Below are 14,390 nucleotides of genomic sequence, written 5' to 3' on the forward strand. Positions count from 1 at the left end.
ACAGCATGCTAGTGTCAAAACGTTATTATTAGAGTTACACAAATGAAGATCAAATTTATTGCAATATCATAGCTACTAATACAGATTGTGAGGAAGGCGATGTGTGAGGACAACTTCAAGTGGTGTAGCTTTGACATTTGTTAGTCCAAAACGCTCTGTCATATCGACAGGTTCATCTGATGGAGTCGCAATCTCAAATCCAAGGACTAAACTAGCAAGCGTAAATTGCATTACCTGAAGAGCAAAGGATATACCAGGACACATTCTCCTACCACTTCCAAATGGCAAATATTCATAACTTTGGCCTCTAACATCGTAGTCCTTGAAAGTCGTTAGAAATCTTTCAGGCTCAAAGTCTAGAGGATGTTCCCACACTTGAGGGTCTCTGTGAATTTTGTAAGGATTAATAAAGAGATGAGTACCTGCTGGGATGTGGTAACCGTTCTTGATGGAATTTTGTACAGGCTCAATTGAACTTCTTGAAGGCTTCAATCTCGAAGGCACATAACACCATTTTCTTGGCTTATCTAGAATAATGGCTAAGTACACATAAAACCAATCTCACAATTTACTTAATTAGAAATTGATGCAATTTCAAAATTCTGTATTTTTAGAGGTCTTGTAAACAATGATAGCTTACTTGTGCTTAAAATGCTAATGGAAACATGATATGGCAAATGCTAAAAAAAACAGCATGCTAGTGTCAAAACGTTATTATTAGAGTTACACAAATGAAGATCAAATTTATTGCAATATCATAGCTACTAATACAGATTGTGAGGAAGGCGATGTGTGAGGACAACTTCAAGTGGTGTAGCTTTGACATTTGTTAGTCCAAAACGCTCTGTCATATCGACAGGTTCATCTGATGGAGTCGCAATCTCAAATCCAAGGACTAAACTAGCAAGCGTAAATTGCATTACCTGAAGAGCAAAGGATATACCAGGACACATTCTCCTACCACTTCCAAATGGCAAATATTCATAACTTTGGCCTCTAACATCGTAGTCCTTGAAAGTCGTTAGAAATCTTTCAGGCTCAAAGTCTAGAGGATGTTCCCACACTTGAGGGTCTCTGTGAATTTTGTAAGGATTAATAAAGAGATGAGTACCTGCTGGGATGTGGTAACCGTTCACGGTGCAGTCTGTGATGGCTTCTCTAGGGACTGAAAGCGGCCCTGGAGGGTAAAGTCGCATTGCCTCCTTGAGGACTGCTTGTAAGTAGACTAAATTTTTGATGTCTGATTCTTCGACTTGTCTTTCTTTACCCACCACATTGTCTAGTTAAGCTTGTGTTTTCCTCAGGACATCTTTGTTGTTGAGTAGCAACGACAGTACCCATGTGTATGGGATGATATCTGGGTATGACCGATATCTTGTGAAAGCACGTGACCAAACCCTGAACAATTGTGAGAGGATGCCGATATGTCCCAGAAGGAAGACATGTCGGCTTGTCGGAATTCAACACGTGGCAGTAGAAGCTCGACACTTGGCACAGAAGGTACTGCATGGATGAGAGCCACCTGTCAAGGTAGATCATTATAAATAGTAGGTAAGACCTCATTAATGAGGGTATTAATTACACATTCTCTCTCTCTCTCTCTACCTTCTCTCTCTTACTTATCTATTTCTCTTAAACACTTTCTGACTTTGTCATCGGAGTGGTTATCCCCGGACCACCCTGGGGTTAGCTAACTTCTTCTCATTGTGTAGGTTCTCAGCTTACCGATAGGAGTATCAGAATCTCAGATCCGAATTCTTGGGGAAGTTAGGTTCAGACAGAAACAATTTGGCGCTAGAAGGAGGGGACATTGATCACTTCTATCGCCTAAGAACCTCACACAAAACATATATATAATTAACCACGATAACCATGACCGGGAACAATGGAATACCAGTAGAACAACCCCAGATGGAAATAGTAGATGAAACCCATACCCTAGAGGGTAATCAGTTTCATATGCCGATAACTCCCCCTGCAGGAGGAGGGGAGGCAGAGGATCCTATGGCGGCATTCACTCCAGATGAATTGGAAACGGCCGCAAGGGTGATGAGTGCAATGAGTAGGAAGAGAAAGGAGGCTGAGGCGGCACGGGCCGAAAGAGAGGCTGCTCAGGCCGATAGAGGAGCATCGCACCGTAATCAGGAGGAGCAACACAATCAGTTGATGAACTCGTCGGGGAGACCCCGACATGAGTCGCCGGTAAGATCGCATACAACGTCACGGCGGGTTGAACAATCCTCAAGTCACACCGTGAGTATCAGAACTCAGCAGCAGAGAAGTCCGCAGGTAGAGGGGCAGGCAGTGCGAACAGTGGTGCAGTTAAGGGCATCCCCATTTGCCCAGCACATCTTGGATCAGCCAATGGAAAAGGTGAAAATGCCGACTTGTAGATATGATGGAAGAGGGGACCCTGCAAGATTCATAACGTCCTATGAGGGGCACATGATGCTGTACACCAACTCGGACGCAGTCTGGTGTAAAGTCTTTCCGACAACTTTGATTGGGGCTGCAGCCGACTGGTTCAACAACCTTGAAGTTGGGTCAGTGGATAGTTTTGAAAGATTGACTGAGATGTTTGTGGGTCAGTATGTCAGTAACAGCGTGAGGCAGAGAACCTCTGGAGAATTGATGGCCGTGGAGCAGAAACTGGATGAATCTTTGAGGGATTATATCAGGCGATTTAACAATGAGGCAAACACCATTCCAAAATTGCAACAGGAAATAGCTGTGATGGCTTTAATGAATGGATTGGTTGGTATCTTACAAGGAAAAACCTGCCGACGTTAGCAGCGGCGTTTAGCAAAGCTCATGATTACATAAAGAGTGAAGAATTAATGAAGACAAGTAGCAGACATGCCGTTGCCGGAAAGGGTCAAAGTCAGTATGAAGGGACATCGTCTGGAGGAAGTAGGCCGAGAGCACCTGCCCCGGGAAGGGGAGGAGGAAGCCGGCAAGATACCAGACCGACAAGGCTGCCAATGAGATATAGCACCTACACTCCCCTGAATACACCAAGGGCAGCAATTTACTCAGTAAATCAGAACAGAGAAGATTGGTCAAGGCCGATTCCCATGAAGGAAAGGCCAAGGGATGTGAAGAAGTATTGTATGTTCCATAGGGATGTGGGACATTATACGGAGGAGTGTACACAATTGAAGGACAACATTGAGGAATTGATCAGAAAAGGGCACTTAACACAATATCGGTTGAATGCAGGCAGGAATCAGCAACCGGCACAAGCAGTTGAGAGGCAACGGATAGAAGCAAGGCCTGAAAGGACGCAAGGAAGAATAGTCCGACAGGGGGATGCAGGAATACCACCGTTATCTACTGGAAGGGTAGATGTGATAACGGGAGGACCAATTCATGGAGGGACAGTTAGTGGGGAAAAGAAGCATTTGGCGGAGCACCGTCATCTAGTTTGTGCTTTGGACGTAGACAACCGTCCTCGACCGGCGTCAATACCCCAAGTTGTATTCACGGAAGAAGATGCACGAGGTGTAGTGTTCCCGCACGACGATCCGTTAGTCCTGATAACCAAGATAAATGGGGCTGACATCAAAAGAGTGCTGATAGATGGAGGTAGTTCAGCAAATGTGTTGTTTATGCAAGCTTTTAATGAGATGAATATAGGTAGTTCAGCCGGTATCGTATCCTGTGATCGGGTTTAATGGGTCGACTGTAAGGCCATAAGGGAGTATTGTGTTGCCGGTAAGGATGGGTGATGGGCCACAGGCAAGAGATGTGATGGCAGAGCTTCTGGTGGTGGATGTTAAGTCGGCTTACAACGCAATTATCGGCAGACCGATAATACATGACATGCAGGTTGTTGTATCAACTTACCATCTGGCAATAGCCTATGTGTCGAATTTGGGTGCTGTAGAGAAGGTGTATGGGGGTCAGGTTATGTCAAAAGCTTGTTATGTGATAGCTTTGAAGAATCCGGTTGGTAATGTTACGGTACCATGTAATCCAATAAGGGAAGGTGAGCCAACTGTTCAGGATTTAACCATGACAAACTTTGATGCAAGGCCTGAGGAAACGTCAAGGCCGTTACCATGGGGAGAAACTGTCCAAATTGAATTGTAACCAGGCGACCCGAGTAGAACAGTGAAGGTTGGGGCTGATATGGATGTGGATACTAGGTGTAACCTGATAAGCTTATTGCGTGAGAACGCCGACGTCTTTGCGTTCTCAGCAAGAGAGATGCCGGGAATACATCCAGAAGTGATGGAGCATAAGTTGAATGTGGACAGAAAATTCAGGCCGATAAGGCAAAAGAAACGCAATTTCTCAACTGAGAAAATAGAAGCAATTCAGGCTGAGGTAAATAAGCTCTTAGCGGCAGGGTTCATTGAGCCTTGCACATATCCAGAGTGGTTGGCAAATGTAGTAATGGTTAGAAAGCCGACAGGGAAGTGGCGAATGTGTGTGGATTTTACAGATCTCAATAAAGCTTGCCCTAAGGATTGTTACCCATTACCCCGGATAGACAGGCTGGTAGACTCAACCTCTGGTCATGCTATGCTTAGTTTTCTGGATGCATTTTCAGGATATCATCAAGTCAGCATGCATAAGGCTGATAGGATTAAAACGGCTTTTATAACAGATGTTGGTGTATATTGTTATAAGGCAATGCCGTTTGGGTTGAAAAATGCCGGAGCAACCTATCAGAAGTTAGTGGACAAAATTTTTGAGAAGCAGAAAGGACGGAATGTTGAGGTGTATGTGGATGATACAATAGTGAAGAGTAAGGAAAAAGGGGACCACATGGCAGATCTGAGAGAAACATTTGAGACTTTAAGGAAATATCAAATGAAGTTAAATCCAGAGAAGTGCATGTTTGGGGTTAGATCAGGGAAGTTTCTAGGCTTCATGGTCAGTGAACGGGGAATAGATGCAAATCTAGATAAGGTGAATGCGGTACTTCAAATGAAACAACCAAAAACCATTCGTGATATACAGAGATTGACTGGAAGGATGGCAGGGTTAACCAGGTTTATCAGCAAGTCAGCTGATAAGGCACTTCTGTTTTTTGTGGTATTAAGAAAGAATAAGGCATTTGAGTGGGGAAAAGAACAAAGTGATGCCCTAGAGGTAGTGAGGAATCATCTTAGATCTCTTCCCACAATTTCCAGGCCCGAGAAGGGAGAAGTGTTGCAGTTATATATCTCGGCATCACCAAAAACGGTAGCAGCCGTTTTGTTAGTAGAAAGGAAGAAGCAGCAACAGCCGATATACTTTGTCAGTCATGTTTTGAATGCGGCGGAGCGTAGATATCCAGTGATAGAGAAAATGGCGTTAGCAGTAATAGTGGCAGCTAGGAAGTTGAGGCCTTACTTTGATGCACATCCAATAGAGGTGCTGACCAATCACCCTTTAGAGAAATCACTGCATAAAATGGATACATCTGGTAGGTTGCTGGCATGGGCAGTTGAGTTGTCGGAGTATGAAATAAGCTACAAGCCTAGAACATCAATTAAGGCTCAAGCATTATCAGATTTTATTGTTGAAACCACATACATCGATGAAGAGGAGAAATTGGGAACATGGCAGGAATCAGTTGATGGATCAGCCACAACAACGGGGGCAGGGGCTGGAATTGTGATAACGGCTCCGGATGGGAAAATGTTTGAATACGCCATGAAATTTAAGTTCAAGGCAACAAATAATGAAGCCGAGTACGAAGCTGCGGTAGCCGGAATGCAATTGTCAATAGCAGCAGAAGCAAAACGGCTAGTTTTGACAACTGATTCCCAGCTGGTATCAAGTCAATTCAGTGGGGAGTATGAAACCCGAGAGCCGGCAATGGTGAAATATTTGGAGAAGATGAAGCAGTTAGCAGCTCAATTGCAATACTTTGAGATTAAATTAGTTCCGAGATTGAAAAATGCTCAAGCAGATGCGTTGGCAAGATTAGCAAGTTCAAGTTTTAACGACTTGGAAAGGACAGTCATGGTGGAGGTTTTAAAGCAGAGAAGCATAGATGAGATGTCGACAGAGGTGTTATGTGTTGATGTTGGGAATCAATGGTATGACAAAATATTGGCATACATCGTTCATGGTGTAGGGCCGACAGATAAGGGGGAGCTGAAAAGATTGCGGAAGGATAGTGTGTGGTTCGTTATGTACCAAGGCCAGTTATACAAAAGGGGGTTTTCACTACCATAGCAAAGATGTATAACGGATTTTGAGTCAGCAAGATTGATAGAAGAATTGCATGAGGGAAGCTGTGGTAATCATCTCGGAGCAAGAGCCTTGTCCAGAGAAGCAATGAGAAAGGGGTACTATTGGCCGACAATGAATGCAGATGCAATGGCTTACGTTAAAAAATACGAGAAGTGTCAAAAGTTTGCCCCAGTTATCAACTTGCCCCCAAATGACCTGACTCCGATATTAAATACAATCCCTTTCGCCCAATGGGGAATGCATATAATAGGCCCGTTCCCATCGGCCACGGGTGGAAGAAAATTTCTGATAGTGGGAATTGACTACTTCACAAAGTGGATTGAAGCAGAACCGGTAGCGAAGATAACAGCATCGGAAGTGAAAAACTTTATGTGGAAAAACATCTTCACAAGGTTTGGGTTGCCAATGGCGATGTTTTTTGATCATGGAACCCAATTTGACTGTAAGCCGGTCAAAGATCTCTTAACGATGTACAAGGTGAAATTTGCTTATGCAGCAGTATGCCATCCACAATCTAACGGCCAGGCAGAAGCAGCAAATAAGCAAATAGTAACGGCAATTAAGAAGAAGATCGAAGATGCAAAGGGTTTGTGGGCAGATTTAATACCGGAGATATTGTGGGCAAACAGGACAACAGTAAGAGAAGCCACAGGTGAATCACCTTATACTCTAGTTTTTGGAACAGAGGCAGTCATACCAGCAGAAGTCGGGTTGCCGACATTTAGGGTTCAGCATTACTGTGAAGACCAAAATGATTTACTCCTACGACAACAGTTAGATTTCTTGCCAGAGCTAAGAGAAAAAGCAGCAGTTAAGTCAGCTGCATTTAAGGAAAGAATGTCAAGAGCCTACAATAGAAGAGTATCTCATCGGCCGTTAAGTGTGGGAGATCTGGTACTACGAAGAACAGCGGCAATCGGTAAAGGGAATGAAGATGGAAAGCTGACTGTAAGTTGGGAAGGGCCTTATCGGATTAAAGATGTCATCATCCAAGGATCGTTTTATCTGGAAACTTTAGATGGGACACCTCTAAAGAATGTATGGAACTCAGCTGTATTGAAGAAATACTATGTGTAATGTACAATTTTTATGTGAAGCTGATATCAAGAAGGATATCAGTGATAAATGAAGAAGTATTCAGACAACGTGTATTGGAAAAGGCATCCTCCATTTAATAGAACACCGTTAAATGGGACGGACAGCTCAAAACCGCTTCCGTGAAGTTAATAGATATACAACCTGATCAATTGTATACGTTAACTCACGAGGTTGCTGGTTCAAAATATAATACCGGCCAAATCAATTCGAGTATACGCCGATATGAGGCGTAGCTCAGAAAGTGATCGCCGAGAGGGTACCTAACTGGCTGAAACAGCAAAGCAGTAGGTGACCGATGTTATAATCAGAACCAACAACGAACGATTACTGCTCAGTGTACATAGCTCTAACATGAACTATGTACACTGGGGGGAGTAAGGAATGATATGATATTTGTGATATTTATAATACGTTGGTAACTTTTAAAAATAAAAAAATCATCAGCTAATGATCTGATATCTTTATAAGTTCACGATTGTTGAAAGTTGTCAGATGTCAGACAAACCACCAGGTAAATCTTTATTTTTTGCAAACTATCTCTTACATATTATAATTTGCAAGGCAACACAGTTATCATAACATTATGAAAACAAGCAAATTAGAAAGTGATAAGCAGAGACAACACAGTTACGATAAGGGGTGTAAAAATTTGCAGACAGTTAGCAGATAACGAAAACAAAAATAAGTTTACATGACAGATAAAGTTGACAATCGACAGGCATCACCACAAAAAAGGAGTATATGCCGATAAAACAGCATTGTCAAAATAAATGTTAGCACATACAAAAGACAATAAAAAAAGAGTTACAGCAGGTAAGGCCCAATAATACAAGACCCACAAGAAGATGTCGGTGATGACTGCCCGCCCCTTCAAGATTGTGCATTGAAGATTGTGCATTCTCAGGCACTGGGGAGTCCAAGATGCTGGGATCTTTGGGGCCGTCATCAGCACTTGGCGCCAGGTTGTACAAATCCTCTTCAGAGAATTGCTGCGCCTCGAAGCCGGAAGGGGTCTTGTAGGCTTCCTCGTTGAAAGCCTTTTCAACCTTGGCCCAATCATCCTTTTTCCAACCAGCGGCGTGGGCAACACATCTCTGAGCTGCCGTCCAACCTCCATCAAAACGATCTTGAAGCTTGGAGCAGAACTCATTGGAGGCTATATAACGGCCAACCGCTCTCTGACGAATACCAGGTTTGTCGGCTTCCATTTTTGAACCTTTTCTTCAAGGCTCTTAATTTTAACTCTGGCATCTCGGAGATCTCTTTCAACCGAGGGAAGGCGCTCAATGGCCTTATTCTTCTCGGTGATCTGAGTCTTCAGACTCTGCACCTCTAGCTCGAGACTGGCGACCCTCTCCGCCTTAATCTTCAGCTCCGACATCTCCCTGTCATCTTTCTCCTTTATTTTCTTCAAATCATCCAAGGCTCTTTCAACATTGCTGATGATTTCCTGCATGGCACTTTGGCTGGAAGAGGCCTGATGATGTTTCTCCTGATAGTAACGGTACATCTCAACCAGCTCAGTACCACACATGACAGCCTAAAAAAAAATAATAAATATATGTAAATAAATAAAAGTTAAGAGTTAAACGAACAGGATAAGTACATGACAAAGATGAGAACAAAACATAAAAAAAATATAAAAAAAAAAATATATATAAAAGAGAAAAAAAAAAAAAAAAAAAAAAAAAAAGGTACCTTCATCATTTTATGCATATGAGTAGCAGCAAGGGGGCCGATTGGGCCAGCAGGTCTGTCCATCGGCAGAGTAAGGTTGCTCAGAAGTCGGTAACCGAGATTCCCACCTTGTATTGGGTCATCGATAATCATAGATTCATTCCGACCGACATCCATATCAGGTTGCCAACGGTCTCCGGAATGGCCAGCAGGGACAGCGAACCCCTTCAAAACTTCATCTGGAAACCTTCCAGAGACTCGTTCAATCCATTGATTGGACCGATAAGTCAGGGCCGGAATGCTGGAATCTGACCCAACCGTAGTAGGAGCAATTGTGGTGGTCGCCTGAGGTTGACGAGGGGATTCGGCAGAAGTGAGATCTTCGATCTCAACACCCTGAATAACCTTCTTCACAATAGCCTCAGGGCTCTTAGCTTTGTTGGTGGGTGGAGTCTTCTCGGACTCCGATTGGTCCTTCTTCTTCCCACCACGCCCTTCGGGTTGTCTAGGGCTGGAGATCACAATTCCACCTCGCCAATTGGCCAGGGATGTCGTCTTTCTCTTCTTGGCGTTGTCATCAGCCATGATCTCAGCTCTTCTTTTGGCACTGATAGTTGGAGCGCGGCCGCAAACGGTAGCAAGAGTGTCGTAGGGGCTTGAAGCTTTAGGGCAACGTCTGACAACTCTTTTCCCGTCGGAAGATAAGCCGAGTTGCTTATTGTCCAACTTGTCAATACCTGAGAATAAGGAATGTAAGTACAATCAATTAGGTACAGATAATTTAAAAAAAAAAAAAAAAAAAAAAAAAAAAAAAAAGAGAGAAGGAAGAGAAATACAATAAAATAAACAGTACCATAATTGTCAGTCCAACAGAGACCGACACGAGATAACGGCGCGTTGCCCAGAATGTAACTCACATTCGGCACCCACACCTTAGGAACTATACGAACCTTGCCATCACCTTCATCAAATTCTGAGACGTCAAAATGATTGACGGCTCTCTCTTCGTGCTTACCAAGATCCCTCTCGGGGATTGAGTCAAAACGAGGATGAGGCTGGTAAAAGGTTCTTTTTAGAGGAAATTCCTCAGGAACCGACATGAAAAAGAACCTCACTTGCCAGCCCTTACAACTTGTCAATTTGGGGTGGACGGTATATTTGTGAGGTTGGGTATACAAGGACCACCACCCATCTGACTGACCATCTCTCTTCAAAGTAATCAGTCGTCTAAAAACGTTAAGGGTTAGGGGATAGTTTCGATATAGCATGACCCAGATGGTGGCAATAACGGCCCGTATGGTAGGAGGAGTAACCTGAACTAAACAGACATTCCAGGCTTTTAGGATTTTTGCCACAAAGGGGTGTAGGGGAAAGCGAAGGCCGAAGTCTAAATGCTTCATATAAACGGCCACGGAACCTGCTGGACAATCTAATACTGAGGCTCCAGAAGGGGGAACTGACAGCTCATACCCGTCAGGTAAGTTGAAGAATTTCTTAGCACGGCGGCAGTAATCTTTTTCAATTGCCGTTTTCCTAAAAACATCACTTATTTTCGCCTTGGCCACTTTTCCATCTCTGGCAAGGGTAATAGGTTGTCGGAATTCAGCTCCGTCAGTCTCGGAGTTATAGCCCTCGTCCAGATTCTCTTCCTGGATAACCTCTGCCGTCAAGTCAACAATGTCATCCCTACTCTCATTGTTGATACTGTCTTCTTGAGTCTCGTCATCTCCTAAAACCGAGTTGACGGCTGAATCATGAACTGGGGATGACGGACCCTCCTGAGGATTCGCAGGGATATCAGCCACTGGTTCTTCTTTAGAAGAACTTACAACCTGACCTTGCCCAGGTCTTTTGCTGGATTCTACTGCCTTAGCGGCCTCAGCTGCCTTAGCTGCTTTGGCGGCCTCAGCAGCTTCACGGGCAGCAGCACGAGGCTGATAACTGGTTCTCTTTACCCTTGGCATGGTGTTTATACCTATATTGCCAACGTTAGTGCCGTATTGATTAAAATAGCGTTTCCCAGCAAAGCTGCGTAAGTGATAACGAACACTAACAGGCTCAACGTTAAGAATTTCGGTATCGGCAGGGATATCAGGGTTACTAGGGTGAAAAGCACTTTCACAGTGAGCAATGGTCCTATGTATCATAAAAGCGCGTTTTTCTTCTTCAGAAAATAACGTCTCAAATGGATAATCAATATTATCAGAAAGGGAAGATGAATTACCCTGGTTACTACCAGTTTCTTTGCCTAGGGATTGCCTAATTAAACGACGCCTAGCATTACTAAGGTTAGGGAAATTCTCTTCGACACTATCTTCAGACATTTAATTCAAAAATGAGAAAATAAAACAAACATGCAAAATCAAGGGGTTAAGGAGCGGCAATACCTTCGACAAAAGTCGCTGATACGATGAACTTAAACTGAGAAGTGACGAAGAAGAAAAGCACGCCGAATATACTGAGAAGCGTAGACCGAAATCGGGAAGAGTCAGAAAAGTAAACTCTTTGTTGAAGAACAATTGAGACGGAGAAAAAGCTTTGGAAAGATGAAAAGTGAAATGAAAAATGGCGGAATTTTTGATCTAAAAGAAAAAACTGAAGAGTCAGTTGAGGTGAAAGGCGGTTCAGAAATCCAACGGCCCTGAATCGACAATCAATTTCAAAAAATAGCGGTAGGATTTACGACACGTGTATTAATTTTCCCGCTTTAAAAAAAAAAAAAAAAAAAAAAACGGTTACGCTTCCATATTGTAATACGTGGACCTTGTCTGCTATCGGCATACAAGGTCACTTGGGGGAGAAAACGGAGTTTTTCACTCCCAGGTATTTCATAACAAGTAGACCTTGTCTGCTATCGGCATACAAGGTCACTTGGGGGGGAAAACGGGGTTTTTCGCTCCCAGGTATTTCATAACAAGTAGACCTTGTCTGCTATCGGCATACAAGGTCACTTGGGGGGGGAAAACGGGGTTTTTCGCTCCCAGGTATTTCATAACAAGTAGACCTTGTCTGCTATCGGCATACAAGGTCACTTGGGGGAGAAAACGGGGTTTTTCGCTCCCAGGTATTTAGTAACAAGTAGACCTTGTCTGCTATCGGCATACAAGGTCACTTGGGGGGGGGGAAGAACGGTTAAAAGCCAATAATAATGCAAATGGATACAGTACAGGGTTATAGTACAAAGATTGTCTTCTTACAAAAATAAAATAATAAAATAGTAATAAAAGTAATAAATAAGAATAAATCTTCTCAGCAAAAGAATATAGAGCTTAAAAGAATATAGAAGCAAATCTTCTCAACAAAAGATGTGAGTCTCTGAGATATTCTCAAGCTTCGTCTGATAATGTGTCTGAGTATAAGCCAAGCGGGTATAACGAACTGCGGCAACGGCAAGGTCAGTAATAAAGTTTTGTTAACGTACAGTGCGTGACAGAGTACAAGAAATGTTGTCACATGAAATTTCCAACATAAGGTGAAATTTGAGGAATGAGAAGTGGAACCCAAAGTTTGTCTAGTTAGGTTAAGTTGTTGCCTACATTAACTGAGAACGATGACGTTTGATCATGCGTCCTCACTTGGGGGGCTAATTGTATGGGATGATATCTGGGTATGACCGATATCTTGTGAAAGCACGTGACCAAACCCTGAACAATTGTGAGAGGATGCCGATATGTCCGAGAAGGAAGACATGTCGGCTTGTCGGAATTCAACACGTGGCAGCAGAAGCTCGACACTTGGCACAGAAGGTACTGCATGGATGAGAGCCACCTGTCAAGGTAGATCATTATAAATAGTAGGTAAGACCTCATTAATGAGGGTATTAATTACACATTCTCTCTCTCTCTCTACCTTCTCTCTCTTACTTATCTATTTCTCTTAAACACTTTCTGACTTTGTCATCGGAGTGGTTATCCCCGGACCACCCCGGGGTTAGCTAACTTCTTCTCATTGTGTAGGTTCTCAGCTTGCCGATAGGAGTATCAGAATCTCAGATCCGAATTCTTGGGGAAGTTAGGTTCAGACAGAAACACCATGTTAGTGTTACTGATGTCGTGTTTGATCCCGCCAAAATCAATGTCTAATGAATGGAACATGGATAGGAAAAAAAATACATATCAATCCTACACTGTTTCGCAACAATCAAAATTTGCTAGTGAGTATGAGCAAATCTATTTATGTAAAAGTTTTTACCATGGAAGCAGCTTTGATGATAGTATCTTCATCAAATTCGGAAAGCTTTTCCTGTTCTGTCTCGAATATTTTAAGCATCACATCTATAAAATCCATTTCTTTTGCCACTTTCGAGCTTCTTGTCTTATGGTCCTCCAACCACATTTGTGCTACTCGATCAATCTCTTTTGCTACCTTCTTCATTTTTTTTTCGTACCCTCCGATATCCAACCTTCTTAGAAAGGGAAGTGCATCAGCAGGAACAAATGCACCTGCCAATTTGGAGAATTCCTTGAATGCCTGACCACACTGATTACATTTCTCAGCTTGATAGAATTCCTTCAACAACTTCAGCCTACGTCGTTAAACAATTGTTTCATTTCAACTGATGAACTCCCCTTGATCCTACAATCATCAAAAAGGACTTTTAAGGCTGATCGTACTTCAGAGATTCTGACGTCTTTGAACATCTTTATTCGGTGATTGGATAAGACCTCCATGGTGGTGATCTTACGCATCTCACGCCAGTACTGGCCATATGGACCCATAGCCCATATAGCCGATTTGTAACCCAAATGTTCTACAAATATTTTTTGAGGCCGGCTTAAGAATGCCTTGTCATTCGTACCATAAATCTCTTTAACCACCTCTGCTATACTCACAACCAATGCTCGTGTAAAACCGAGCTTAATCATAAAGATTGGACCATATTTGTCAGCTAACTTTCCCAAGGTTATGTGAGGGAGTTTTCCTAAAAGTAGTAAATGGCCAATAATAGGCCATGAACCTGATGGTTCAGGTGGATCAAATTTGGTTTTATTATGGTTCTTTTTCCATCTTACTAGGCAGTGAAGGACTAGTATGAACGCAAGCACGCCTGTGGCGGCTTCAACCGAGAACTTGATGGGGTTGTGAAACTCCATTCAGAGCTTATTTCTATTTGGTTTAGTTGTTTAAACTCTGAATTTTGATTTTGGTCGTAAATAGTTTTTTTTACTGTTTTCAGTCTTAAACAAAAATGTGCAATTCCAACCACAGAGTAAGAAATATCATATATACTTGGTTAGTTGCTGATATATTTTGAAGATTTTTCCTAGCTTATCTGTAATTTGTTGTTCTTTATATTATTTGATTTAATTGTTAGTGGGGTTATATGTTGGTGATATAGTATAGTTTTCTGGAAAACATGACATGATTTGATATGAATTTGAGATTAATAAATTTTGTCTTGCATTGCTGTCATGGTAAATGTT

The 14,390-nt window shown here is 42.6% G+C and overlaps 1 pseudogene; it reads right to left on the reverse strand.

The window, feature by feature from the left end:
• Window positions 1-697: 697 nt before the first annotated feature.
• LOC145579314 (cytochrome P450 CYP82D47-like) lies at window positions 698-14,060 on the reverse strand (annotated as a pseudogene).
• Window positions 14,061-14,390: the final 330 nt, after the last annotated feature.

Source organism: Chenopodium album, chromosome 14, assembly GCF_948465745.1.
Source record: "Chenopodium album chromosome 14, dcCheAlbu1.1, whole genome shotgun sequence".
Classification (NCBI taxonomy): domain Eukaryota; kingdom Viridiplantae; phylum Streptophyta; class Magnoliopsida; order Caryophyllales; family Amaranthaceae; genus Chenopodium; species Chenopodium album.